The sequence below is a fragment of the Bufo bufo genome, chromosome 6 (genome assembly GCF_905171765.1).
Source record: "Bufo bufo chromosome 6, aBufBuf1.1, whole genome shotgun sequence".
Classification (NCBI taxonomy): Eukaryota; Metazoa; Chordata; class Amphibia; order Anura; family Bufonidae; genus Bufo; species Bufo bufo.
In genome coordinates this window covers 353,759,427-353,784,201 of record NC_053394.1, presented here as the reverse complement: position 1 = coordinate 353,784,201, position 24,775 = coordinate 353,759,427, and the positions used below count along the sequence as shown (strand labels likewise).

The 24,775-nt window shown below is 45.1% G+C and overlaps 10 non-coding genes across 10 annotated transcripts; all 10 read left to right on the top strand.

The window, feature by feature from the left end:
• Nucleotides 1-12,326: 12,326 nt before the first annotated feature.
• Nucleotides 12,327-12,398, top strand: TRNAP-CGG. Its single transcript has one exon. It is a non-coding gene; the product is annotated as a tRNA-Pro (tRNA).
• Nucleotides 12,399-15,318: 2,920 nt separating this feature from the next.
• TRNAP-CGG lies at nt 15,319-15,390 on the top strand. The gene has a single exon. It is a non-coding gene; the product is annotated as a tRNA-Pro (tRNA).
• Nucleotides 15,391-16,581: 1,191 nt separating this feature from the next.
• On the top strand, nt 16,582-16,653 carry TRNAP-UGG. Its single transcript has one exon. It is a non-coding gene; the product is annotated as a tRNA-Pro (tRNA).
• Nucleotides 16,654-17,326: 673 nt separating this feature from the next.
• Nucleotides 17,327-17,398, top strand: TRNAP-AGG. Its single transcript has one exon. It is a non-coding gene; the product is annotated as a tRNA-Pro (tRNA).
• A 241-nt stretch (nt 17,399-17,639) lies between these two features.
• Nucleotides 17,640-17,711, top strand: TRNAP-CGG. Its single transcript has one exon. It is a non-coding gene; the product is annotated as a tRNA-Pro (tRNA).
• A 2,104-nt stretch (nt 17,712-19,815) lies between these two features.
• Nucleotides 19,816-19,887, top strand: TRNAP-AGG. The gene has a single exon. It is a non-coding gene; the product is annotated as a tRNA-Pro (tRNA).
• Nucleotides 19,888-20,127: 240 nt separating this feature from the next.
• Nucleotides 20,128-20,199, top strand: TRNAP-CGG. The gene has a single exon. It is a non-coding gene; the product is annotated as a tRNA-Pro (tRNA).
• A 1,949-nt stretch (nt 20,200-22,148) lies between these two features.
• Nucleotides 22,149-22,220, top strand: TRNAP-UGG. Its single transcript has one exon. It is a non-coding gene; the product is annotated as a tRNA-Pro (tRNA).
• Nucleotides 22,221-22,893: 673 nt separating this feature from the next.
• Nucleotides 22,894-22,965, top strand: TRNAP-AGG. Its single transcript has one exon. It is a non-coding gene; the product is annotated as a tRNA-Pro (tRNA).
• Nucleotides 22,966-24,470: 1,505 nt separating this feature from the next.
• On the top strand, nt 24,471-24,542 carry TRNAP-UGG. The gene has a single exon. It is a non-coding gene; the product is annotated as a tRNA-Pro (tRNA).
• Nucleotides 24,543-24,775: the final 233 nt, after the last annotated feature.

Sequence of the window (24,775 nt, the reverse complement as noted above, 5' to 3'; positions counted from 1 at the left end):
TGCGCCTCTCCTCCTCCCCACCGGCCTGCGTCTGCACCGAAACCGCCTCACTCACCAGACCCGCCGCCACCTGAATCCCCGCACCAACACCGCCTGGCCCCAGAGAAGCCTCCTGCCCCCCCCCCACGCCGGTAACGGAGACACCCCTGACCCTCCCAAACCAGCCACCCATCCCGCCAGACTCCCTAAAAGCTGGCTAAGGCCCCCTATTAATTCTCCCTGGCTTCCACCAACCCCTACACCCCCCTGAACCCCCACCAACGTCTGCAATGAATTCCCCATGGTCCTACCTGGCTGCCCGGGCGCTGTGAACCCCGCAGCCGTGGGTCCGGAATCCTTATGCTCCATCCTCTGCGACAAAACGTCATCACACGGCACCACCACGGAACAGGAACCCCGCACCCCAACCTCCAAACTGCTGGGTGCGCCGGACGATGTCGAAGATGATGCAGGCAGCTCCTCTGCACGCCTGCGCTCCGCTGGGCACGCGTCATTCCACTCCGCATCCAAAGGCCTGGGCCTCCTGTGGCCTGACACCACGCGCCCAGCCTCGCTTCCAGCACGTGCACCGCTCCCCCGTCGCACGGGCCTCCCCACCCCCTGGGAGGGGGGGACCCCGCAGGCCCTGGTCCAGATCCATCGTCGCTAGCAGGGGAAGGCAGGGGGGGGAACCCCTGCCCTGCACAGGACTCCGCCGTACCGCGGGATTCCTCCCACGCCGGAAGGACGATGCTGGGGGTCTGCTACGTCCTCCCCGGCGCGGAGGGTCCCTAGGGGGTCTCTCAATCCGGCGCCGAGTCCGTGGGGTGTCGCTTGGGCTAAAGCGCGCCGGCGGCCGTACCCGCCGCAGCCGTGCGCCCTCCGGCGACGCGCTAACTGTGCCCGCCGCCTCCCCACTCAGCAGGCTGGATACCTGCGCCTCTAGCCACTCCGGGCCCCGCTCCTCCGCCACCGCCCGCAATCTTTCAATTATTGCCTCCATCTCCTGCGTGCGCACACTGCAGCTCGTTCCAACTAAGGATGGCGCCGGATAGCCCTTAGCGCCACCCTTATAAACCCTCAGCTCCGCCCCTACCTCCCAACCGCTTCCTCACACCATTTAACCCCTTCCTCGCCTCACCAGCACTCACCTACCTAACCTGCTTCCCCTCGCTCCCCAAAACCTATCATGGCAGCCTCCCTTAAAGGCTGTCGCCCCCCAGTACAGCTGCACTAGACAGAGGGGATATGATAGAAACTTTTAAATACATAAAGGGAATCAACAAGGTAAAAGAGGAGAGAATATTTAAAAGAAGAATAATTGCTACAAGAGGACATAGTTTTAAATTAGAGGGCAAAGGTTTAAAAGTAATATCAGGAAGTATTACTTTACTGAGAGAGTAGTGGATGCATGGAATAGCCTTCCTGCAGAAGTGGTAGCTGCAAATTCAGTAAAGGCGTTTAAGCATGCATGGGATAGGCATAAGGCCATCCTTCATATAAGATAGGGCCAGGGGCTATCCATAGTATTCAGTATATTGGGCAGACTAGATAGGCTAAATGGTTCTTATCTGCACATTCTATGTTTCTATGATTCTCGCAGCCACCTGTTGTCAATGTGCTCCAAATAAGCCTTCAATTTTCTGGTATTTGCATGTTGAAACATGAAAGAAAACCTTATGTCCCTCAAGCGGTTAAGCAGGTAAGGCTCGTTGGTCTAGGGGTATGATTCTCACTTCGGGTCCGAGAGGTCGCGTTTTCAAATCACAGACTGGCCCTAACCCATGTCATTCTGTAATTCCCTCGCCATCGTTTTTTGAAGCAATGCAGCGTGTTCATCATAGCAGTGTGCTCCGTGTCACCGACAAAGGTTTTTCGTATAGAGACACCTTTTCAAAGGTACCTCTTCCCTGGTTGGATGCTTTAAGGGATGGGTTTCCATCCCAGATGAGTCCTGGATGCAAAAGCAGTTACCTTCTTGCACTTTTTATAAGTTGCGTGTAACCTACTGCTTGAAAGTGCTCTGATGTCAGCGTTCAGGCTCTCATAATGAATCATGTGAATAAATATGGATTGTACAAGCAGCATTTTGCTGACATAATCAGCTTGGCTGATTGGGCTAGGGGGTGTGATTCATTATCAGGGTACGAGAGGTCCCGACTGCAAATCCCACTTAAACCCCTTCTTTTGAAATCCCCCCTTGCGGTTCACTTGTGACTCTTCTCTAAGGTAATTGGTTTGGTATGTACCAAGCAAGCGCTGAACATGTCAGTGAATTTTGAGTGGTGAAACTCGGAAAGATAGTAAGAACTCCAAGTGCTGTCTTTGGCCCTTTGCTCTCACCCTGAGCGAGAATAATACCCCGCATACACCTATTGTCAGTTTTTCCATAATAAGCCAACACTCTGAGGAATTTGGAGGTTTACAAAAGAGAGAAAATCTTACCAGCCTAGAGAAAGTGAGGGAAAGTAGGGTCATTGCTCTAGAGGTGCGATTGTTTGCTTTCGGTGTGAGCGGTCCCAGATTCATATCCTGCATGAGCCCTAAAAAGTGCAATTTTGTTTTCCCTTGCAATCATTATCTGTAGAAAAGCATTGTTAATTGTCTTTACCAGAGAAGCTTCCTTCACATTACTGACAGTGGTGTGTTTCTCGAGAAATACCCCTGTAGCGGAGTACCTTAATTCAACTCAGATCCTGTAAGGAGTAGGTTAAAATCCCCGACCAGCCCTGAAAACTAAAGCAATTTTCTTTTTCCGGTTTCCACATGTTGTAGAAATATTAATAGTTGTAATCTGTTCTCCAATAGCTTTGTGTAAGGAAAGGTAAAAATCTCAACCGCAGTCAGAGGCAGACCCAGGTGTTACCATATTGAATTCTTGCTGAGCAACTCCTCCCCTCCCTGCCCAGTCTGTTTCTTTTATTTACTCACAAAAGGTTTAAAAGGGGCTGGCCCAAGACAAGGTTGTTTATTTACAGGACAACGTCATTATCTCCAGCGGCTGATCAGGCGCACTAAAGACAAAAAAAACGCACGTTCCTTTAATATATTGTTCTCTTAACAAATGCATCCACGCCAAGCCAATAAATCCGCGTCTTGTGCGGAGGCCCTAGCCGGCGTCCATACATCAGCCAACAAAACACTGCTCTGCCAAACACATCAGTCTCCCCCGGCCCACAGCCCAGTGCTTGGTACATGGACCATTCGCCGACGGAGACCTCTGCTCCCAGCAGCTGTGACAGGACATACAGTACAGACCAAAAGTTTGGACACACCTTCTCATTCAAAGAGTTTTCATTATTTTCATGACTATGAAGGCATCAAAACTATGAATTAACACATGTGGAATTATATACATAACAAACAAGTGTGAAACAACTGAAAATATGTCATATTCTAGGTTCTTCAATGTAGCCACCTTTTGCTTTGATTACTGCTTTGCACACTCTTGGCATTCTCTTGATGAGCTTCAAGAGGTAGTCCCCTGAAATGGTCTTCCAACAGTCTTGAAGGAGTTCCCAGAGATGCTTAGCACTTGTTGGCCCTTTTGCCTTCACTCTGCGGTCCAGCTCACCCCAAACCATCTCGATTGGGTTCAGGTCCGGTGACTGTGGCGGCCAGGTCATCTGGCGCAGCACCCTATCACTCTCCTTCATGGTCAAATAGCCCTTACTTTCAAAGTTTTCCCAATTTTCCAGCTGACTGACTGACCTTAATTTCTTAAAGTAATGATGGCCACTCTTTTTTCTTGCCATAATACAAATTCTAACAGTCTATTCAGTAGGACTATCAGCTGTGGATCCACCTGACTTCTCCTCAATGCAACTGATGGTCCCAACCCCATTTATAAGGCAAGAAATCCCACTTATTAAACCTGACAGGGGACACCTGTGAAGTGAAAACCATTTCAGGGGACTACCTCTTGAAGCTCATCAAGAGAATGCCAAGAGTGTGCAAAGCAGTAATCAAAGCAAAAGGTGGCTACTTTGAAGAACCTAGAATATTACATATTTTCAGTTGTTTCACACTTGTTTGTTATGTATATAATTCCACATGTGTTAATTCATAGTTTTGATGCCTTCATAGTCATGAAAATAAAGAAAACTCTTTGAATGAGAAGGTGTGTCCAAACTTTTGGTCTGTACTGTACACGGGAAGATATCCACTCCAATGGTTTACCCTGACACTGAGAGACATGATGACAATACACAATATATTAAATACACATCCTAATAAAATTTCCACAACAGTCCCTCCTCTTTGTCATATGCTCCCCAGTTTTCCTCGACAAATCTCGATCTTCTTCTTTGAAAAAAACAGTCTTGTCTACGAAAAGTCCTGCATCCATAAAACGAAACAGATGGTGGAAAACAGAAAGTCAATCTTGACATGTAGCTTATTTTCTTTGGGAGGTGACTTAGGACGTGGCATTTCGCGTTGGTCGCCGGCTGGTTTGGGATCCTCTGCATCTGGTCCATGGTTTGGTCTTCAGGGCGTCTTGTCTGTTTGGGCTTCGGTAACTCAGTCGATTAGACCAGTGTTTCCCAACCAGTGTGCCTCCAGCTGTTGCAAAACTACAACTCCCAGCATGCTCGCACAGCCAAAGGCTGTCCGGGCATGCTGGGAGTTGTAGTTTTGCAACAGCTGGAGGCATACTGGTTGGGAAACACTGGATTAGACATCAGGAACATCTCACTCCGGCGTATAGAAGGAATGGAAACAAAAAAACATAAGTACATGTCCTATTTCCTTTCGCCCAGATCCAATGGAAAACCAGTGAGCCCCAAGACCTCCCAAAGCTTTAAAAAGGATTCTGACCCTCACTAGTCATAGCTCCGCCTCTGCCCTGCTCCTGTCAGTATGTGCCTGACCCTTGTCACTGGTGTCTGCTAGCCAGGCATAACCGTATACCTTCCTCACAACTGGAGGATCCCACATCTACGGGTCGCCTAGCTGCCCGGACACTCATACAGGATTAACAAGCGAGGAGCAGGAGCCAGAGCTAATATTAAAATTACCCTCTAGGAATGTATCGTTATGTGCTATCAACAAATGCCTCCTTGTAACAAATAAATAAAAGTGATACTCTGCATTCTTTGACTTAGTTGAGCAGCTTCTTGCAGTGACCGGTGTGGATCCAGTTGTCTCGTCCCTCGAACTTCAGAGAGGTTGGCGTCATCAGCAGCACCTGGAATGGCCCAAGATATCTCGGCTCTAGTCCCGTCTTCGGATGTTTCTTTAGCTCGACCAAATCACCTGGTTGACTAGAATGAACACTGGTTATTGAGTCTGGGTCTGGGAGAAACTCCCGAACCCGGTGGTGGACATCGGGTGATAACCCGTGGGGCTGCCCGGGGGAATACCTGATGGAATAAAAGGGTTACAGCGGAACATTCAGGCCATGGATCGGCCATGATTTTTGCCTTCTTTGCAAAAATCTGACCCAAATACCATCAAAGAAAAGGCAGTCGTAATGGTTCTCAACGTAATTCCCTACTAGGTTAGAAATTGATTGACATTTGAGAGGTTAGAAAGTTTGAAGATCATTGTTTTCTGCACCACTTTACACCCTTCTCATCGTCCTTAAAACCAGGACGAAGAGAAGCTGTATTATACATGGTGCATCGTCTCAAGGTTAGATAGAGAGATGAGGAAGGGATGAGAGGGAGAGATAGAGAAAGAGAAAAGTGCTTCTCTTGGACTCTGCAGTCTTAGCGGGACGGGAGTACATGACAGTGTTAGTTCGCACTATCTGGGACTTTTGAATGCCCTGTTGCTGGAGATCGATGGATTAGTGCAGCCACAGTTCTGCTTTCTGGAGGGAACCATGGCTTTGGAGTCTAGTGGGGAATTCATGGACGAAATTTTTCCCAATCCAGACCTCAAAGGTCCCTTCTTTGGGGATGGTCCACTCTGAACCTACAGTCCCTTGGTGCCAATCCTTGAGGGGCTTAACAACTCCTCCTCCATAGATGGATTTCATGTACTGCTTGGCTGTCCTATAGTCAGAAGTGGTACCCTTCTGTTCCCTAAATTTCCCTAAACCCATGCTCGAGCCTTCTAAAAGTAGCACCTACAGTGTCCCGCGACCTACGCAAGGACTTGTCCCGCGACACACGCCTGGACGGCTGCTACTCCCCTTCGTTCGCCTCTGAGTTGCCCTAGGGTTTCTGGCACCGACACACGGACTCCGTTCACCCTAGTTAGACCTCAGAAAAAGGAATAATCAGTGTGAGGAAAAGGGCTCTCGCCGACACACGGCGGCCCTCAGAGTCTCCTAATAAGATATACCAGCCTCGGTTTTGGCTCTGAATAGTGACCTGACCACAGGATAGGGCTTCAAATTGAAACAAACACACAGTACTCCTGTGGGGAATGGGGTTACTCACACAGCTATTGGTATGCCCGGGTGATATACACTGCTCAAAAAAATTAAGGGAACACAAAAATAACACATCCTAGATCTGAATTAATTAAATATTCTTCTGAAATACTTTGTTCTTTACATAGTTGAATGTGCTGACAACAAAATCACACAAAAATAAAAAAATGGAAATCAAATTTTTCAACCCATGGAGGTCTGGATTTGGAGTCACACTCAAAATTAAAGTGGAAAAACACTCTACAGGCTGATCCAACTTTGATGTAATGTCCTTAAAACAAGTCAAAATGAGGCTCAGTATTGTGTGTGGCCTCCACGTGCCTGTATGACCTCCCTACAACGCCTGTGCATGCTCCTGATGAGGTGGCGAACGGTCTCCTGAGGGATCTCCTCCCAGACCTGGACTAAAGCATCTGCCAACTCCTGGACAGTCTATGGTGCAACGTGACGTTGGTGGATACAGCGAGACATGATGTCCCAGATGTGCTCAATTGGATTCAGGTCTGGGGAACGGGCGGGCCAGTCCATAGCATCAATGCCTTCGTCTTGCAGGAACTGCTGACACACTCCAGCCACATGAGGTCTAGCATTGTCTTGCATTATGAGGAACCCAGGGCCAACCGCACCAGCATATGGTCTCACAAGGGGTCTGAGGATCTCATCTCGGTACCTAATGGCAGTCAGGCTACCTCTGGCGAGCACATGGAGGGCTGTGCGGCCCTCCAAAGAAATGCCACCCGACACCATTACTGACCCAATGCCAAACCGGTCATGCTGGAGGATGTTGCAGGCAGCAGAACGTTCTCCACGGCGTCTCAAGACTCTGTCACGTCTGTCACATGTGCTCAGTGTGAACCTGCTTTCATCTGTGAAGAGCACAGGGCGCCAGTGGTGAATTTGCCAATCTTGGTGTTCTCTGGCAAATGCCAAACGTCCTGCACGGTGTTGGGCTGTAAGCACAACCCCCACCTGTGGACGTCGGGCCCTCATATCACCCTCATGGAGTCTGTTTCTGACCGTTTGAGCAGACACATGCACATTTGTGGCCTGCTGGAGGTCATTTTGCAGGGCTCTGGCAGTGCTCCTCCTGTTCCTCCTTGCACATAGGCGGAGGTAGCGGTCCTGCTGCTGGGTTGTTGCCCTCCTACGGCCTCCTCCACGTCTCCTGATGTACTGGCCTGTCTCCTGGTAGCGCCTCCATGCTCTGGACACTACGCTGACAGACACAGCAAACCTTCTTGCCACAGCTCGCATTGATGTGCCATCCTGGATAAGCTGCACTACCTGAGCCACTTGTGTGGGTTGTAGACTCAGTCTCATGCTACCACTAGAGTGAAAGCACCGCCAGCATTCAAAAGTGACCAAAACATCAGCCAGGAAGCATAGGAACTGAGAAGTTGTCTGTGCTCACCACTTGCAGAACCACTCCTTTATTGGGGGTGTCTTGCTAATTGCCTATCATTTCCACCTGTTGTCTATCCCATTTGCACAACAGCATGTGAAATTGATTGTCACTCAGTGTTGCTTCCTAAGTGGACAGTTTGATTTCACAGAAGTGTGATTGACTTGTAGTTACATTGTGTTGTTTAAGTGTTCCCTTTATTTTTTTGAGCAGTGTATATCACCTTTTCTCCTTAAAAAAAGCTCATCAACTCACTTTCCTTTGCCGATATCATTCTATATAGTCAAGCTGAACAGCACACAAAGTACTTTTTGCAGTGACTGATCAAAAACCTCTCGCTCAGCAGCAACCCTTGAATTCAGACAGTAGTTCACACACAATATCATGAGACCCCCAGTACTCCTAACCAAATGTACAGAGAAGAGAGAGGGAAAGAAAGAGAAAAAGAAAGAAAAAGAGAAAAGCGCCAAAATATGGAAAAGGAAAAAATTAATAATAGACTAAAAATAAAAATGGGTTGGTAAATAAGAAAAAACTGAAAGAAACTTCAATAAAAACCTAAAAAATAAAAATGGATTAGTGAAAGAAGAAATTAATCAAAGAAATACCCAAACAAAAATAGACAAAAATAAAAAAGGAAAAAACTTGATTACAACAATAAAACCTAAAAATAAAAATGGATTAGCAAAAGAAGAAAAATGTAAACAGGAGAGAAAGACAAACAACATAGAAAACTTCAGTTACAGACAGTCTCGTTAGAAACATTGAGACTCAGTAAAAAGTTCATGTTAACTTAAAACTGAGACCCAAATACAAAAACAAAAACCCTCTGGAACACATTCAACTGTATAGGACTGAATTAACAAATCAATATCTTAAGGGTTCACCTGAGACCGTACAGGAGAATTTCTACCCACCCAGTCATTGAAATGTTAATTTGCCCAGCCCCAAACAGCTTCAGATTCATTTTACCAGAGAAGCAGGATTTAACATTACAAGGTCCCAAAACCTTTTTTTCCTAGGGGAAGGGAAAAATCTATTTAAATTAGGTCTTAGATAAAGACCTTAATTTACCCTTCTTTGGCACACAAAAATTAGAAACTCTACTGAATTCCAGGAACTGATCTCTTTCCTCTCTGAGCTTCACATTTTCAAATTTTAACCGTTCATATTGTGATTTAAAATCTGCTTCATTGATAAATGACCTTGGCTGTCCCTGGGTTCTCTGCCTTTGCAAAGAAGCATGTCTGGGACCATTACCCCACCTTGCTGAATAAACCACTTTACTTCTAGGTGTGGTTCTGGGGTACTTAACATACCTGTGTCTGTTGCCATTAGCAACGTTACAATATCGTGCAATGTGCCCGTATTCCCTGCATGCAAAACAACAAATAGCTTGCCTCCCTGCACAATACCTTGTCTGGTCACATGGTGATTTGACTTGGCGCACAACATTAACCATCTCACCATGACTAGATCCCACACTCCTATCTGTATTGAGTCCACTTACCACGGACTCATCTGAGGAATCTTCTGGCCTTGTGTTAATACTTCCAACTCCAGGGTCAGACACATTGTCCATCTCAATCCCTGATTCAGATCCACCATGCGACCCACAGTCCTCAGACTTCTCCATGCTTACGGCCCATACATTTCCTCTAATCCCAGACACATTACTCTCCAACGGTTGTTTCAATAACTCTGGCAATTCCCTTACAGCACCCTGTGCATGCGTCAGGCTTTCAGATAAACATAAATTTTCCTTGCGCAGCTCAGTATTATACCTCACAGTACATTCATAATTAGCGCTAGCTTCAGCTGCCTTCTGGACACGAGTTCTCAATTTAACAATTTCCCCTTTTAAATCTTCCACTTCTCCTTCCAAACTCAGCTTCAACCTACAAGACTCCTGATATTTATCCGCTATCCACCCAGCAGCAAAAATGCTTTTCCTTTTACGCCAATTTTTGGTACCGATCAGGTTTGCTACACAATTCTGAGCCTGCAGCCATGGATCAGTAGATCCCTGCATAGCCTGAAGAATGGCCGCCGTATCCTTCAATTTTGCAACTTCTTTAAAAATACTTTCCATTGCACAAGAAAACAAAACACTGGTACCAAGCACCTCCTTTCTTCACTGTAATACCTGTATTAATTATGCCAAACAAGTCTACAATTCAGTGTAACAGCCACAGATATACAAACATTAAGCAGAATCATCAACTATAGGACGATTTCACCGCTAAACTGCGACTAATGTTCACACAATGATTCCTGTATCAGACTGGTCACTGAGCTATACCATAACCGAACACTCAACTGATATCCAGCACAAAACTTCCTCTTACAAGATCACAGTAATATAAAAGTTAAGAAGTTACAAAAAAAACACAATACCCTGTACTGCTCAGCACACACATCACAATCTCTGTACAATCAACTCAGATCGACCAAAAACTACACAACGGAAAAACTCTTACCTTATCCTTACACAAATAGAGTGAAAAATGTTCTTTAACAAGCAGAAATTTTCTCTGACGCAGCAGACAAAACTACAGTTTACTATCCCCTCCCTTTTACCTGCTGTGCAGAGAAAAAAATCAGTTGAATCCTTCCTAGCTCGCCAAACTGTTGTAGAAATATTAATAGTTGTAATCTGCTCGCATCAAACTTTGTGTAAAGAAATAGGAAAATCTCTCTTCCCTCAACCACAGTCAGAGACAGACCCAGGTGTTACCATCTTGATTGAATTCTGAGCAACTCCCCCTCCTCCCTGCCCAGTCTGTTTCTTTTATTTACTCAAAAAAGGTGTAAAAGGGGCTAGCCCAAGACGAGGATACAGGAAGTGATGACATAGGAAGATGAGAACATAGCCAGCTCACAAACACATGTATACAATAACCACTGGAGCGAACTTTATCTAGCCTTGCTCAGTGATCAATGCCAGATAAAGTTACTATGATCCTCATGCATGTTTATTTACAGGACAACGTCATTATCTCCAGCGGCTGATAGAGACAACAAACGCACGTTCCTTTAATATATTGTTCTCTTAACAAATGCATCCACGCCAAGATAATAAATCCGCGTCTTGCGCGGGGGCCCTAGCCGGCGTCCATACATCAGCCAACAAAACACTGCTCTGCTGAACACATCAGTCTCCCCCGGCCCACAGCCCAGTGCTTGGCACGTGGACCATTCGCCGACGGAGACCTCTGCGCCCAGCAGCTGTGACAGGAAATACATGGGAAGATATCCACTCCAATGATTTACCCTGACACTGAGAGACATGATGACAATACACAATATATTAAATACACATCCTAATAAAATTTCCAAAACAGACAGTTTAGCTCATTGGTCTTGGGGGGGGGGGGGGTGATACTGGCTTAGGGTGCAAACGGTCTGAAACCGAAGAAGCTGCTCTTTCAAAAACTCCCCTTAGAGTTAATCCTGTATTGCTTCTCTTAAGTAGTTGCCGTTGTAGGTACCAAGCAAGCGCTCCATCTCAGTGAAGTTAGAGTGGTGAGACGCTAAAGAAAACCCAAACCCATGTCTTTGGCTTGTTGGTCTAGGGGTATGATTCTCGCGAGAGGTCCCGGGTTAAAATCCCAGACGAGCCCTCAACTTCTCTGTCCTGTCTACATTTGCTTACCCACTTTCAAGCCTGCCTCTTGTAGCAATTGTTACTTTACAAAAGCCAGAAAAATGGTATCCTCTTCAAGACGGTAACCGAGAGTAGTCTTGTTGGTGTAGCGGTATGGTTCTTTCTTTAGGTGCGGGATGTTCTGTCTTCAAATTCCACGTGATCCCTTATAGCTGTACTTTCAAATTCCCTTGCCATCGTTATCTGCACAAGAGCGTTGCACCCAACCTTTATCAGAGCAGCGTGCTTCATGTCACGTACAAAGGTGTTTCTCCGGAAGCATTCTACTAAGGGTAGCCTAATTTAACTTGGATGCCTTTAGAAGTGGGAATCCAAGCAAGCCCAACGTTGTTGTTTTCAAAGAACACACTGGTTGGTCAAGGGGTATGATTCAAGCTTAGGATGCGAGGAGTATTAATACCAGGCGAGCCCTCGGTACCAAAACGGTTATCTTCTTCCACTTTTGTATGTGGTGTATAGTCTTCTCCTTGTAAGTCTCTTGATGTCGGCATTAAGAGGATCTAGGTTTAAATCTCGGACAAGCCTAGTATTTTGAAAGCTCCTGTGATGGTAAATCTGTAGTGCTTCCACTATGTACTTGCCTATGTGGGTGCCAAGCAAGCTCTAGGGGTATGATTCTCGCTTAGGGTGCGAGAGGTCCCGGGTTCAAATCCTGGATGAGCCCTGCAAAACCTTGTTTTTGGATATCACTGTCGGTAGAAAACCATGGGTCTTGGTCTTGACTGGATCAGCGTGCCAGAGATTACAGACGAGCCCTTGCTCGTCTTGTAGAGAAACAGAGTTTTCTTCTGTAGCCACCTGTTGTCAATGTGCTCTAAATAAGCCTTCTTCTTCAGGTATTTGCATGTTGACACATGAAAGAAAACCTTATGTCCCTCAAGCAGTTAAGAAGGTTAGGCTCGTTGGTCTAGGGGTATGATTCTCACTTCGGGTGCGAGAGGTCCCGTGTTCAAATCACGGACGAGCCCTAACCCCCTGTCATTTTGTAATTCCCTCGCCATCGTTATTTGAAGCAATGCAGCGTGTTCATCATAGCAGTGTGTTCCGTGTCACCGACAAAGGTTTTTCTATAGAGACACCTTTTCAAAGGTACCTCTTCCCTGGTTGGATGCTTTAAGGGATGGGTTTCCATCCTAGTTGAGTCCTGGATGCAAAAGCAGTTACCTTCTTGCACTTTTTATAAGTTGCGTGTAACCTACTGCTTGAAAGTGCTCTGATGCCAGCGTTCAGGCTCTCATAATGAATCATGTGAATAAATATGGATTGTACAAGCGGCATTTTCCTGACATAATCAGCTTGGCTCATTGGGCTAGGGGGTGTGATTCGTTCTCAGGGTACGAGAGGTCCCGACTGCAAATCCCACTCGAACCCCTTCTTTTGAAATCCCCCCTTGCGGTTCATTTGTGATTCTTCTCCCAGGTAATTGGTTTGGTATGTACCAAGCAAGTGCTGCACATGTCAGCGACTTTTTAGTGGTGAAACTCGGAAAGATAGTAAGAACTCCAAGTGCTTTCTTTGGCCCTTTGCTCTCATCCTGAGCGAGAATAATACCCCGCATACACCTATTGTCAGTTTTTCCATAATAAGCCAACACTCTGTGGAATTTGGAGGTTTACAAAAGAGAGAAAATCTTACCAGCCTAGAGAAAGTGAGGGAAAGTAGGGTCATTGCTCTAGAGGTGCGATTGTTTGCTTTCAGTGTGAGCGGTCCCAGATTCATATCCTGCATGAGCCCTAAAAAGTGCAATTTTGTTTTCCCTTGCAATCATTATCTGTAGAAAAGCATTGTTAACCACTTGCCATCTGGGCCATTTGCCCCCTTCCTGACCAGGCCTAATTTAGCAAAACTGACATATCTCACTTTATGTGGTAATAACTTTGGAACGCCTTTATTTATCCAAGTCATTCAGAGATTGTTTTCCCGTGACACATTGTACTTCATGATAGTCATAAATTTGAGTCAAAATATTTCACCTTTATTTATGAAAAAATCCCAAATTTACCCAAAAATTTGAAAAATTTGCAATTTTCTAAATTTCAATTTCTCTGCTTTTAAAACAGAAAGTGATACCTCATAAAATATTTATTACTTAACATTCCCTATATGTCTACTTTATGTTGGCATAATTTTGGAAATGTCTTTTTATTTTTTTAGGACGTTAGAAGGCTTAGAAGTTTAGAAGCAATTCTTCAAATTTTTAAGAAAATTGCCAAAACCCACTTTTTATGGACCAGTTCAGGTCTGAAGTCAGTTTGTGGGGCCTACATAGTGGATACCCCCATAAATGACCCAATTGTAGAAAATACACCCCTCAAGGTATTCAAAACCGATTTTACAAACTTTGTTAACCCTTTAGGCGTTCCACAAGAATTAAAGGAAAATGGAGATCAAATTTTTAAATTTCCCTTTTTTGGCAGATTTTCCATTTTAATCCAATTTTTTCTTTAACACATCGATGGTTAACAGCCAAACAAAACTCAATATTTATTACCCAGATTCTGCGGTTTACAGAAACACCCCACATGTGGTCATAAACTGCTGTATGGGCACACGGCAGGGCGCAGAAGGAAAGGAACTCCACATGGTTTTTAGATGCCATGTCCCATTTGAAGCCCCCTGATGCACCCTTACAGTAGAAACTCCCAAGAAGTGACCCCATTTTGGAAACTAGGGTATGAGGTGCCAGTTTTATTAGTACTATTTTTGGGTACATATGATTTTTTGATCATTCATTATAACACTTTATGGGGCAAGGTGACCAAAAAATTGGTTGTTTTAGCACAGTTTCTATTTATTTATTTTTACAGCGTTCACCTGAGGGGTTCAGTCAAGTTACATTTTTATAAATCAGATTGTTACGGACGTGGCGATACCTAATATGTATACTTTTTCTCATTTATTAAAGTTTTACACAATAATAGCATTTTTGAAACAAAAAAATTATGTTTTAATGTGTCCATGTTCTGAGAGCTATAGTTTTTTTATTTTTTGAGAGATTTTCTTATGTAGGGGCTCATTTTTTGAGGGATGAGGTGACGGTTTTATTGGTACCATTTTGTGGGACATACGCGTTTTTGATCACTTGGTGTTGCACCTTTTGTGATGCAAGGTGACAAAAATTGCTTGTTTTGACACATTTTTTTTTTTTTTACAGTGTTCACCTGAGGGGTTAGCTCATGTGATATTTTTATAGAGCTGGTTTTTACGGACGCGGCAATACCTAATATGTATACTTTTTTTATTTGTTTCACTTTAACACAATAATAGCATTTTTGAAACCAAAAAATGATGTTTTAGTGTCTCCATGTTCTAAGAGCTATAGTTTTTTTTTTTTCTGAGAGATTTTCTTATGTAGGGGCTCATTTTTTGCGGGATGAGGTGACGGTTTTATTGGTACCATTTTGTGGGACATACGCGTTTTTGATCACTTGGTGTTGCACCTTTTGTGATGCAAGGTGACAAAAATTGCTTGTTTTGACACATTTTTTTTTTTTTTACGGTGTTCACCCGAGGGGTTAGGTCATGTGATATGTTTATAGAGCTGGTTTTTACGGACGCGGCAATACCAAATATGTCTATTTTATTTTATTTTTTCTATTTTTAACATTTTTTTTTATTCCTTACTTGGGGACTTTTTTTTTTACATGTGAAACTTTTTTTTATTTTATTTTTTCAACCCTTTATTTTTTATTTATTTTTTTTTTACACTTTTCGTCCCCCATAAAGTCATACAAGAACTCTGGGGGACATTTACTTCACTTTTTCTTTTTTTTTTTCACTGTTGATTTCTCCTGTAACTGGGGCTGACATAGTAGCCCCAGTTACAGAAGAAATGCACCCCCCAGAGAGGCTGTACAGCATAATTCCCTCAAGCAATTGAGCAGGTAAGGCTCGTTGGTCTAGGGGTATGATTCTCGCTTCGGGTGCGAGAGGTCCCGTGTTCAAATCACGGACGAGCCCTAACCCCCTGTCATTTTGTAATTCCCTCGCCATCGTTATTTGAAGCAATGCAGCGTGTTCATCATAGCAGTGTGCTCCGTGTCACCGACAAAGGTTTTTCTATAGAGACACCTTTTCAAAGGTACCTCTTCCCTGGTTGGATGCCTTAAGGGATGGGTTTCCATCCCAGTTGAGTCCTGGATGCAAAAGCAGTTACCTTCTTGCACTTTAATAAGTTGCGTGTAACCTACTGCTTGAAAGTGCTCTGATACCAGCGTTCAGGCTCTCATAATGAATCATGTGAATAAATATGGATTGTACAAGCGGCATTTTGCTGACATAATCAGCTTGGCTCATTGGGCTAGGGGGTGTGATTCGTTCTCAGGGTACGAGCGGTCCCGACTGCAAATCCCACTCGAACCCCTTCTTTTGAAATCCCCCCTTGCGGTTCATTTGTGATTCTTCTCCCAGGTATTTGGTTTGGTATGTACCAAGCAAGCGCTGCACATGTCAGCGAATTTTGAGTGGTGAAACTCGGAAAGATAGTAAGAACTCCAAGTGCTGTCTTTGGCCCTTTGCTCTCATCCTGAGCGAGAATAATACCCCGCATACACCTATTGTCAGTTTTTCCATAATAAGCCAACACTCTGTGGAATTTGGAGGTTTACAAAAGAGAGAAAATCTTACCAGCCTAGAGAAAGTGAGGGAAAGTAGGGTCATTGCTCTAGAGGTGCGATTGTTTGCTTTCGGTGTGAGCGGTCCCAGATTCATATCCTGCATGAGCCCTAAAAAGTGCAATTTTGTTTTCCCTTGCAATCATTATCTGTAGAAAAGCATTGTTAATTGTCTTTACCAGAGAAGCTTCCTTCACATTACTGACAGTGGTGTGTTTCTCGAGAAATACCCCTGTAGCGGAGTACCTTAATTCAACTCAGATCCTGTAAGGAGTAGGTTAAAATCCCCAACCAGCCCTAAAAACAAAAGCAGTTTTCTTCTTCCGGTTTCCACAGTTTAGCTCATTGGTCTTGGGGGGGTGATACTGGCTTAGGGTGCCAACGGTCTGGACCTGAAGTGCCGGAAGAAGCTGCTCTTTCAAAACCTCCCCTTAGAGTTAATCCTGTATTGCTTCTCTTAAGTAGTTGCCAAGCAAGCTCTCCATCTCAGTGAAGTTAGAGTGGTGAAAGGCTAAAGAAAGTCCAAGCCCATGTCTTTGGCTCGTTGGTCTAGGGGTATGATTCTCGCTTTGGGTGCGAGAGGTCCTGGGTTCAAATCCCGGACGAGCCCTCAACTTTTCTGTCCTGTCTACATTTGCTTACCCTTTTTCAAGCCTGCCTCTTGTGGCATTTGTTACTTTACAAAAGCCAGAAAAATGGTATCCTCTTCAAGACGGTAACCGAGAGTAGTCTTGTTGGTGTAGCGGTATGGTTCTTTCTTTAGGTGGGGTATGTTCTGTCTTCAAATTCCACGTGATCCCTTATAGCTGTACTTTCAAATTCCCTTGCCATCGTTATCTGCACAAGAGCGTTGCACCCGACCTTTATCAGAGCAGCGTGCTTCATGTCACGTACAAAGGTGTTTCTCCGGAAGCATTCTACTAAGGGTAGCCTAATTCAACTTGGATGCCTTTAGAAGTGGGAATCCAAGCAAGCCCAACGTTGTTGTTTTCAAAGAACACACTGGTTGGTCAAGGGGTATGATTCAAGCTTAGGATGCGAGGAGTATTAATACCAGGCGAGCCCTCGTTACCAAAACGGTTATCTTCTTCCACTTTTGTATGTGGTGTATAGTCTTCTCCTTGTAAGTCTCTTGATGTCGGCATTAATAGGATCTAGGTTTAAATCTCAGACAAGCCTAGTATTTTGAAAGCTCCTGTGATGGTGAATCTGTAGTGCTTCCACTATGTACTTGCCTATGTGGGTGCCAAGCAAGCTCTCTGCAGCATGAGGGTGCAGTCCGTGGCTCGTTGGTCTAGGGGTATGATTCTCGCTTAGGGTGCGAGAGGTCCCGGGTTCAAATCCCGGACGAGCCCTGAAAAGCCTTGTTTTTGGATTTCCCTGCCATCACTGTCGGTAGAAAAACATGGGTCTTGGTCTTGACTGGATCAGCGTGCCAGAGATTACAGACGAGCCCTTGCTCGTCTTGTAGAGAAACAGAGTTTTATTCTGTAGCCAGCTGTTGTCAAGGTGCTCCAAATAAGCCTTCTTCTTCAGGTATTTGCATGTTGACACATGAAAGAAAACCTTATGTCCCTCAAGCAGTTGAGCAGGTAAGTCTCGTTGGTCTAGGGGTATGATTCTCGCTTCGGGTGCGAGAGGTCCCGTGTTCAAATCACGGACGAGCCCTAACCCCCTGTCATTTTGTAATTCCCTCGCCATCGTTATTTGAAGCAATGCAGCGTGTTCATCATAGCAGTGTGCTCCGTGTCACCGACAAAGGTTTTTCTATAGAGACACCTTTTCAAAGGTACCTCTTCCCTGGTTGGATGCCTTAAGGCAGGGGTCAGCAACCTTCGGCACTCCAGCTGTTGTGAAACTACAATTCCCAGCATGCTCCATCCATTACTATGGGAATTCTGAGAACAGCAGAGCAAGTATGCATGCTGGGAGTTGTAGTTTCACAACAGCTGGAGTGCCGGAGGTTGCCGACCCCTGCCTTAAGGGATGGGTTTCCATCCCAGTTGAGTCCTGGATGCAAAAGCAGTTACCTTCTTGCACTTTTTATAAGTTGCGTGTAACCTACTGCTTGAAAGTGCTCTGATACCAGCGTTCAGGCTCTCATAATGAATCATGTGAATAAATATGGATTGTACAAGCGGCATTTTGCTGACATAATCAGCTTGGCTCATTGGGCTAGGGGGTGTGATTCGTTCTCAGGGTACGAGCGGTCCCGACTGCAAATCCCACTCGAACCCCTTCTTTTGAAATCCCCCCTTGCGGTTCATTTGTGATTCTTCTCCCAGGTATTTGGTTTGGTATGTACCAAGCAAGCGCTGCACATGTCAGCGAATTTTGAGTGGTGAAACTCGGAAACATAGTAAGAACTCCAAGTGCTGTCTTTGGCCCTTTGCTCTCATCCTGAGCGAGAATAATACCCCGCATACACCTATTGTCAGTTTTTCCATAATAAGCCAACACTCTGTGGAATTTGGAGGTTTACAAAAGAGAGAAAATCTTACCAGCCTAGAGAAAGTGAGGGAAAGTAGGGTCATTGCTCTAGAGGTGCGATTGTTTGCTTTCGGTGTGAGCGGTCCCAGATTCATATCCTGCATGAGCCCTAAAAAGTGCAAATTTGTTTTCCCTTGCAATCATTATCTGTAGAAAAGCATTGTTAATTGTCTTTACCAGAGAAGCTTCCTTCACATTACTGACAGTGGTGTGTTTCTCGAGAAATACCCCTGTAGCGGAGTACCTTAATTCAACTCAGATCCTGTAAGGAGTAGGTTAAAATCCCCAACCAGCCCTAAAAACAAAAGCAGTTTTCTTCTTCCGGTTTCCACAGTTTAGCTCATTGGTCTTGGGGGGGGTGATACTGGCTTAGGGTGCCAACGGTCTGGACCTGAAGTGCCGGAAGAAGCTGCTCTTTCAAAACCTCCCCTTAGAGTTAATCCTGTATTGCTTCTCTTAAGTAGTTGCCAAGCAAGCTCTCCATCTCAGTGAAGTTAGAGTGGTGAAAGGCTAAAGAAAGTCCAAACCCATGTCTTTGGCTTGTTGGTCTAGGGGTATTATTCTCGCTTTGGGTGCGAGAGGTCCCGGGTTCAAATCCCAGACGAGCCCTCAACTTTTCTGTCCTGTCTACATTTGCTTACCCACTTTCAAGCCTGCCTCTTGTGGCATTTGTTACTTTACAAAAGCCAGAAAAATGGTATCCTCTTCAAGACGGTAACCGAGAGTAGTCTTGTTGGTGTAGCGGTATGGTTCTTTCTTTAGGTGGGGTATGTTCTGTCTTCAAATTCCACGTGATCCCTTATAGCTGTACTTTCAAATTCCCTTGCCATCGTTATCTGCACAAGAGCGTTGCACCCGACCTTTATCAGAGCAGCGTGCTTCATGTCACGTACAAAGGTGTTTCTCCGGAAGCATTCTACTAAGGGTAGCCTAATTCAACTTGGATGCCTTTAGAAGTGGGATTTCAAGCAAGCCCAACGTTGTTGTTTTCAAAGAACACACTGGTTGGTCAAGGGGTATGATTCAAGCTTAGGATGCGAGGAGTATTAATACCAGGCGAGCCCTCGGTACCAAAACGGTTATCTTCTTCCACTTTTGTATGTGGTGTATAGTCTTCTCCTTGTAAGTCTCTTGATGTCGGCCTTAAGAGGATCTAGGTTTAAATCTCGGACAAGCCTAGTATTTTGAAAGCTCCTGTGATGGTGAATCTGTAGTGCTTCCACTATGTACTTGCCTATGTGGGTGCCAAGCAAGCTCTCTGCAGCATGAGTGTGCAGTCCGTGGCTCGTTGGTCTAGGGGTATGATTCTCGCTTAGGGTGCGAGAGGTCCCGGGTTCAAATCCCGGACGAGCCCTGAAAAGCCTTTTTTTTGGATTCCCCTGCCATCACTGTCGGTAGAAAAACATGGGTCTTGGTCTTGACTGGATCAGCGTGTCAGAGATTACAGACGAGCCCTTGCTCGTCTTGTAGAGAAACAGAGTTTTCTTCTGTAGCCACCTGTTGTCAATGTGCTCCAAATAAGCCTTCTTCTTCAGGTATTTGCATGTTGACACATGAAAGAAAACCTTATGTCCCTCAAACAGTGAGCAGGTAAGGCTCGTTGGTCTAGGGGTATGATTCTCGCTTCGGGTGCGAGAGGTCCCGTGTTCAAATCACAGACGAGCCCTAACCCCCTGTCATTTTGTAATTCCCTCGCCATCGTTATTTGAAGCAATGCAGCGTGTTCATCATAGCAGTGTGCTCCGTGTCACCGACAAAGGTTTTTCTATAGAGACACCTTTTCAAAGGTACCTCTTCCCTGGTTGGATGCTTTAAGGGATGGGTTTCCATCCCAGTTGAGTCCTGGATGCAAAAGCAGTTACCTTCTTGCACTTTTTATAAGTTGCGTGTAACCTACTGCTTGAAAGTGCTCTGATACCAGCGTTCAGGCTCTCATAATGAATCATGTGAATAAATATGGATTGTACAAGCGGCATTTTGCTGACATAATCAGCTTGGCTCATTGGGCTAGGGGGTGTGATTCGTTCTCAGGGTACGAGCGGTCCCGACTGCAAATCCCACTCGAACCCCTTCTTTTGAAATCCCCCCTTGCGGTTCATTTGTGATTCTTCTCCCAGGTATTTGGTTTGGTATGTACCAAGCAAGCGCTGCACATGTCAGCGAATTTTGAGTGGTGAAACTCGGAAAGATAGTAAGAACTCCAAGTGCTGTCTTTGGCCCTTTGCTCTCATCCTGAGCGAGAATAATACCCCGCATACACCTATTGTCAGTTTTTCCATAAAAAGCCAACACTCTGTGGAATTTGGAGGTTTACAAAAGAGAGAAAATCTTACCAGCCTAGAGAAAGTGAGGGAAAGTAGGGTCATTGCTCTAGAGGTGCGATTGTTTGCTTTCGGTGTGAGCGGTCCCAGATTCATATCCTGCATGAGCCCTAAAAAGTGCAATTTTGTTTTCCCTTGCAATCATTATCTGTAGAAAAGCATTGTTAATTGTCTTTACCAGAGAAGCTTCCTTCACATTATTGACAGTGGTGTGTTTCTCGAGAAATACCCCTGTAGCGGAGTACCTTAATTCAACTCAGCTCCTGTAAGGAGTAGGTTAAAATCCCCAACCAGCCCTAAAAACGAAAGCAGTTTTCTTCTTCCGGTTTCCACAGTTTAGCTCATTGGTCTTGGGGGGGTGATACTGGCTTAGGGTGCCAACGGTCTGGACCTGAAGTGCCGGAAGAAGCTGCTCTTTCAAAACCTCCCCTTAGAGTTAATCCTGTATTGCTTCTCTTAAGTAGTTGCCAAGCAAGCTCTCCATCTCAGTGAAGTTAGAGTGGTGAAAGGCTAAAGAAAGTTCAAAATCATGTCTTTGGCTCGTTGGTCTAGTTCATTTGTGATTCTTCTCCCAGGTATTTGGTTTGGTATGTACCAAGCAAGCGCTGCACATGTCAGCGAATTTTGAGTGGTGAAACTCGGAAAGATAGTAAGAACTCCAAGTGCTGTCTTTGGCCCTTTGCTCTCAATCTGAGCGAGAATAATACTCCGCATACACCTATTGTCAGTTTTTCCATAATAAGCCAACACTCTGTGGAATTTGGAGGTTTAGCCTAGAGAAAGTGAGGGAAAGTAGGGTCATTGCTCTAAAGGTGCGATTGTTTGCTTTCGGTGTGAGCGGTCCCAGATTCATATCCTGCATGAGCCCTAAAAAGTGCAATTTTGTTTTCCCTTGCAATCATTATCTGTAGAAAAGCATTGTTAATTGTCTTTACCAGAGAAGCTTCCTTCACATTACTGACAGTGGTGTGTTTCTCGAGAAATACCCCTGTAGCGGAGTACCTTAATTCAACTCAGATCCTGTAAGGAGTAGGTTAAAATCCCCAACCAGCCCTAAAAACGAAAGCAGTTTTCTTCTTCCGGTTTCCACAGTTTAGCTCATTGGTCTTGGGGGGGTGATACTGGCTTAGGGTGCCAACGGTCTGGACCTGAAGTGCCGGAAGAAGCTGCTCTTTCAAAACCTCCCCTTAGAGTTAATCCTGTATTGCTTCTCTTAAGTAGTTGCCAAGCAAGCTCTCCATCTCAGTGAAGTTAGAGTGGTGAAAGGCTAAAGAAAGTCCAAACCCATGTCTTTGGCTCGTTGGTCTAGGGGTATGATTCTCGCTTTGGGTGCGAGAGGTCCCGGGTTCAAATCCCGGACGAGCCCTCAACTTTTCTGTCCTGTCTACATTTGCTTACCCACTTTCAAGCCTGCCTCTTGTGGCATTTGTTACTTTACAAAAGCCAGAAAAATGGTATCCTCTTCAAGACGGTAACCTAGAGTAGTCTTGTTGGTGTAGCGCTATGGTTCTTTCTTTAGGTGGGGGATGTTCTGTCTTCAAATTCCACGTGATCCCTTATAGCTGTACTTTCAAATTCCCTTGCCATCGTTATCTGCACAAGAGCGTTGCACCCGACCTTTATCAGAGAAGCGTGCTTCATGTCACGTACAAAGGTGTTTCTCCGGAAGCATTCTACTAAGGGTAGCCTAATTCAACTTGGATGCCTTTAGAAGTGGGAATCCAAGCAAGCCCAACGTTGTTGTTTTCAAAGAACACACTGGTTGGTCAAGGGGTATGATTCAAGCTTAGGATGCGAGGAGTATTAATACCAGGTGAGCCCTCGCTACCAAAACGGTTATCTTCTTCCACTTTTGTATGTGGTGTATAGTCTTCTCCTTGTAAGTCTCTTGATGTCGGCATTAAGAGGATCTAGGTTTAAATCTCGGACAAGCCTAGTATTTTGAAAGCTCCTGTGATGGTGAATCTGTAGTGCTTCCACTATGTACTTGCCTATGTGGGTGCCAAGCAAGCTCTCTGCAGCATGAGGGTGCAGTCCGTGGCTCGTTGGTCTAGGGGTATGATTCTCGCTTAGGGTGCGAGAGGTCCCGGGTTCAAATCCCGGACGAGCCCTGAAAAGCCTTGTTTTTGGATTCCCCTGCCATCACTGTCGGTAGAAAAACATGGGTCTTGGTCTTGACTGGATCAGCGTGCCAGAGATTACAGACGAGCCCTTGCTCGTCTTGTAGAGAAACAGAGTTTTCTTCTGTAGCCACCTGTTGTCAATGTGCTCCAAATAAGCCTTCTTCTTCAGGTATTTGCATGTTGACACATGAAAGAAAACCTTATGTCCCTCAAGCAGTTGAGCAGGTAAGGCTCGTTGGTCTAGGGGTTTGATTCTCGCTTCGGGTGCGAGAGGTCCCGTGTTCAAATCACAGACGAGCCCTAACCCCCTGTCATTTTGTAATTCCCTCGCCATCGTTATTTGAAGCAATGCAGCGTGTTCATTATAGCAGTGTGCTCCGTGTCACCGACAAAGGTTTTTCTATAGAGACACCTTTTCAAAGGTACCTCTTCCCTGGTTGGATGCTTTAAGGGATGGGTTTCCATCCCAGTTGAGTCCTGGATGCAAAAGCAGTTACCTTCTTGCACTTTTTATAAGTTGCGTGTAACCTACTGCTTGAAAGTGCTCTGATACCAGCGTTCAGGCTCTCATAATGAATCATGTGAATAAATATGGATTGTACAAGCGGCATTTTGCTGACATAATCAGCTTGGCTCATTGGGCTAGGGGGTGTGATTCGTTCTCAGGGTACGAGCGGTCCCGACTGCAAATCCCACTCGAACCCCTTCTTTTGAAATCCCCCCTTGCGGTTCATTTGTGATTCTTCTCCCAGGTATTTGGTTTGGTATGTACCAAGCAAGCGCTGCACATGTCAGCGAATTTTGAGTGGTGAAACTCGGAAAGATAGTAAGAACTCCAAGTGCTGTCTTTGGCCCTTTGCTCTCATCCTGAGCGAGAATAATACCCCGCATACACCTATTGTCAGTTTTTCCATAATAAGCCAACACTCTGTGGAATTTGGAGGTTTACAAAAGAGAGAAAATCTTACCAGCCTAGAGAAAGTGAGGGAAAGTAGGGTCATTGCTCTAGAGGTGCGATTGTTTGCTTTCGGTGTGAGCGGTCCCAGATTCATATCCTGCATGAGCCCTAAAAAGTGCAATTTTGTTTTCCCTTGCAATCATTATCTGTAGAAAAGCATTGTTAATTGTCTTTACCAGAGAAGCTTCCTTCACATTACTGACAGTGGTGTGTTTCTCGAGAAATACCCCTGTAGCGGAGTACCTTAATTCAACTCAGATCCTGTAAGGAGTAGGTTAAAATCCCCAACCAGCCCTAAAAACGAAAGCAGTTTTCTTCTTCCGGTTTCCACAGTTTAGCTCATTGGTCTTGGGGGGGTGATACTGGCTTAGGGTGCCAACGGTCTGGACCTGAAGTGCCGGAAGAAGCTGCTCTTTCAAAACCTCCCCTTAGAGTTAATCCTGTATTGCTTCTCTTAAGTAGTTGCCAAGCAAGCTCTCCATCTCAGTGAAGTTAGAGTGGTGAAAGGCTAAAGAAAGTCCAAACCCATGTCTTTGGCTCGTTGGTCTAGGGGTATGATTCTCGCTTTGGGTGCGAGAGGTCCCGGGTTCAAATCCCGGACGAGCCCTCAACTTTTCTGTCCTGTCTACATTTGCTTACCCACTTTCAAGCCTGCCTCTTGTGGCATTTGTTACTTTACAAAAGCCAGAAAAATGGTATCCTCTTCAAGACGGTAACCGAGAGTAGTCTTGTTGGTGTAGCGCTATGGTTCTTTCTTTAGGTGGGGTATGTTCTGTCTTCAAATTCCACGTGATCCCTTATAGCTGTACTTTCAAATTCCCTTGCCATCGTTATCTGCAC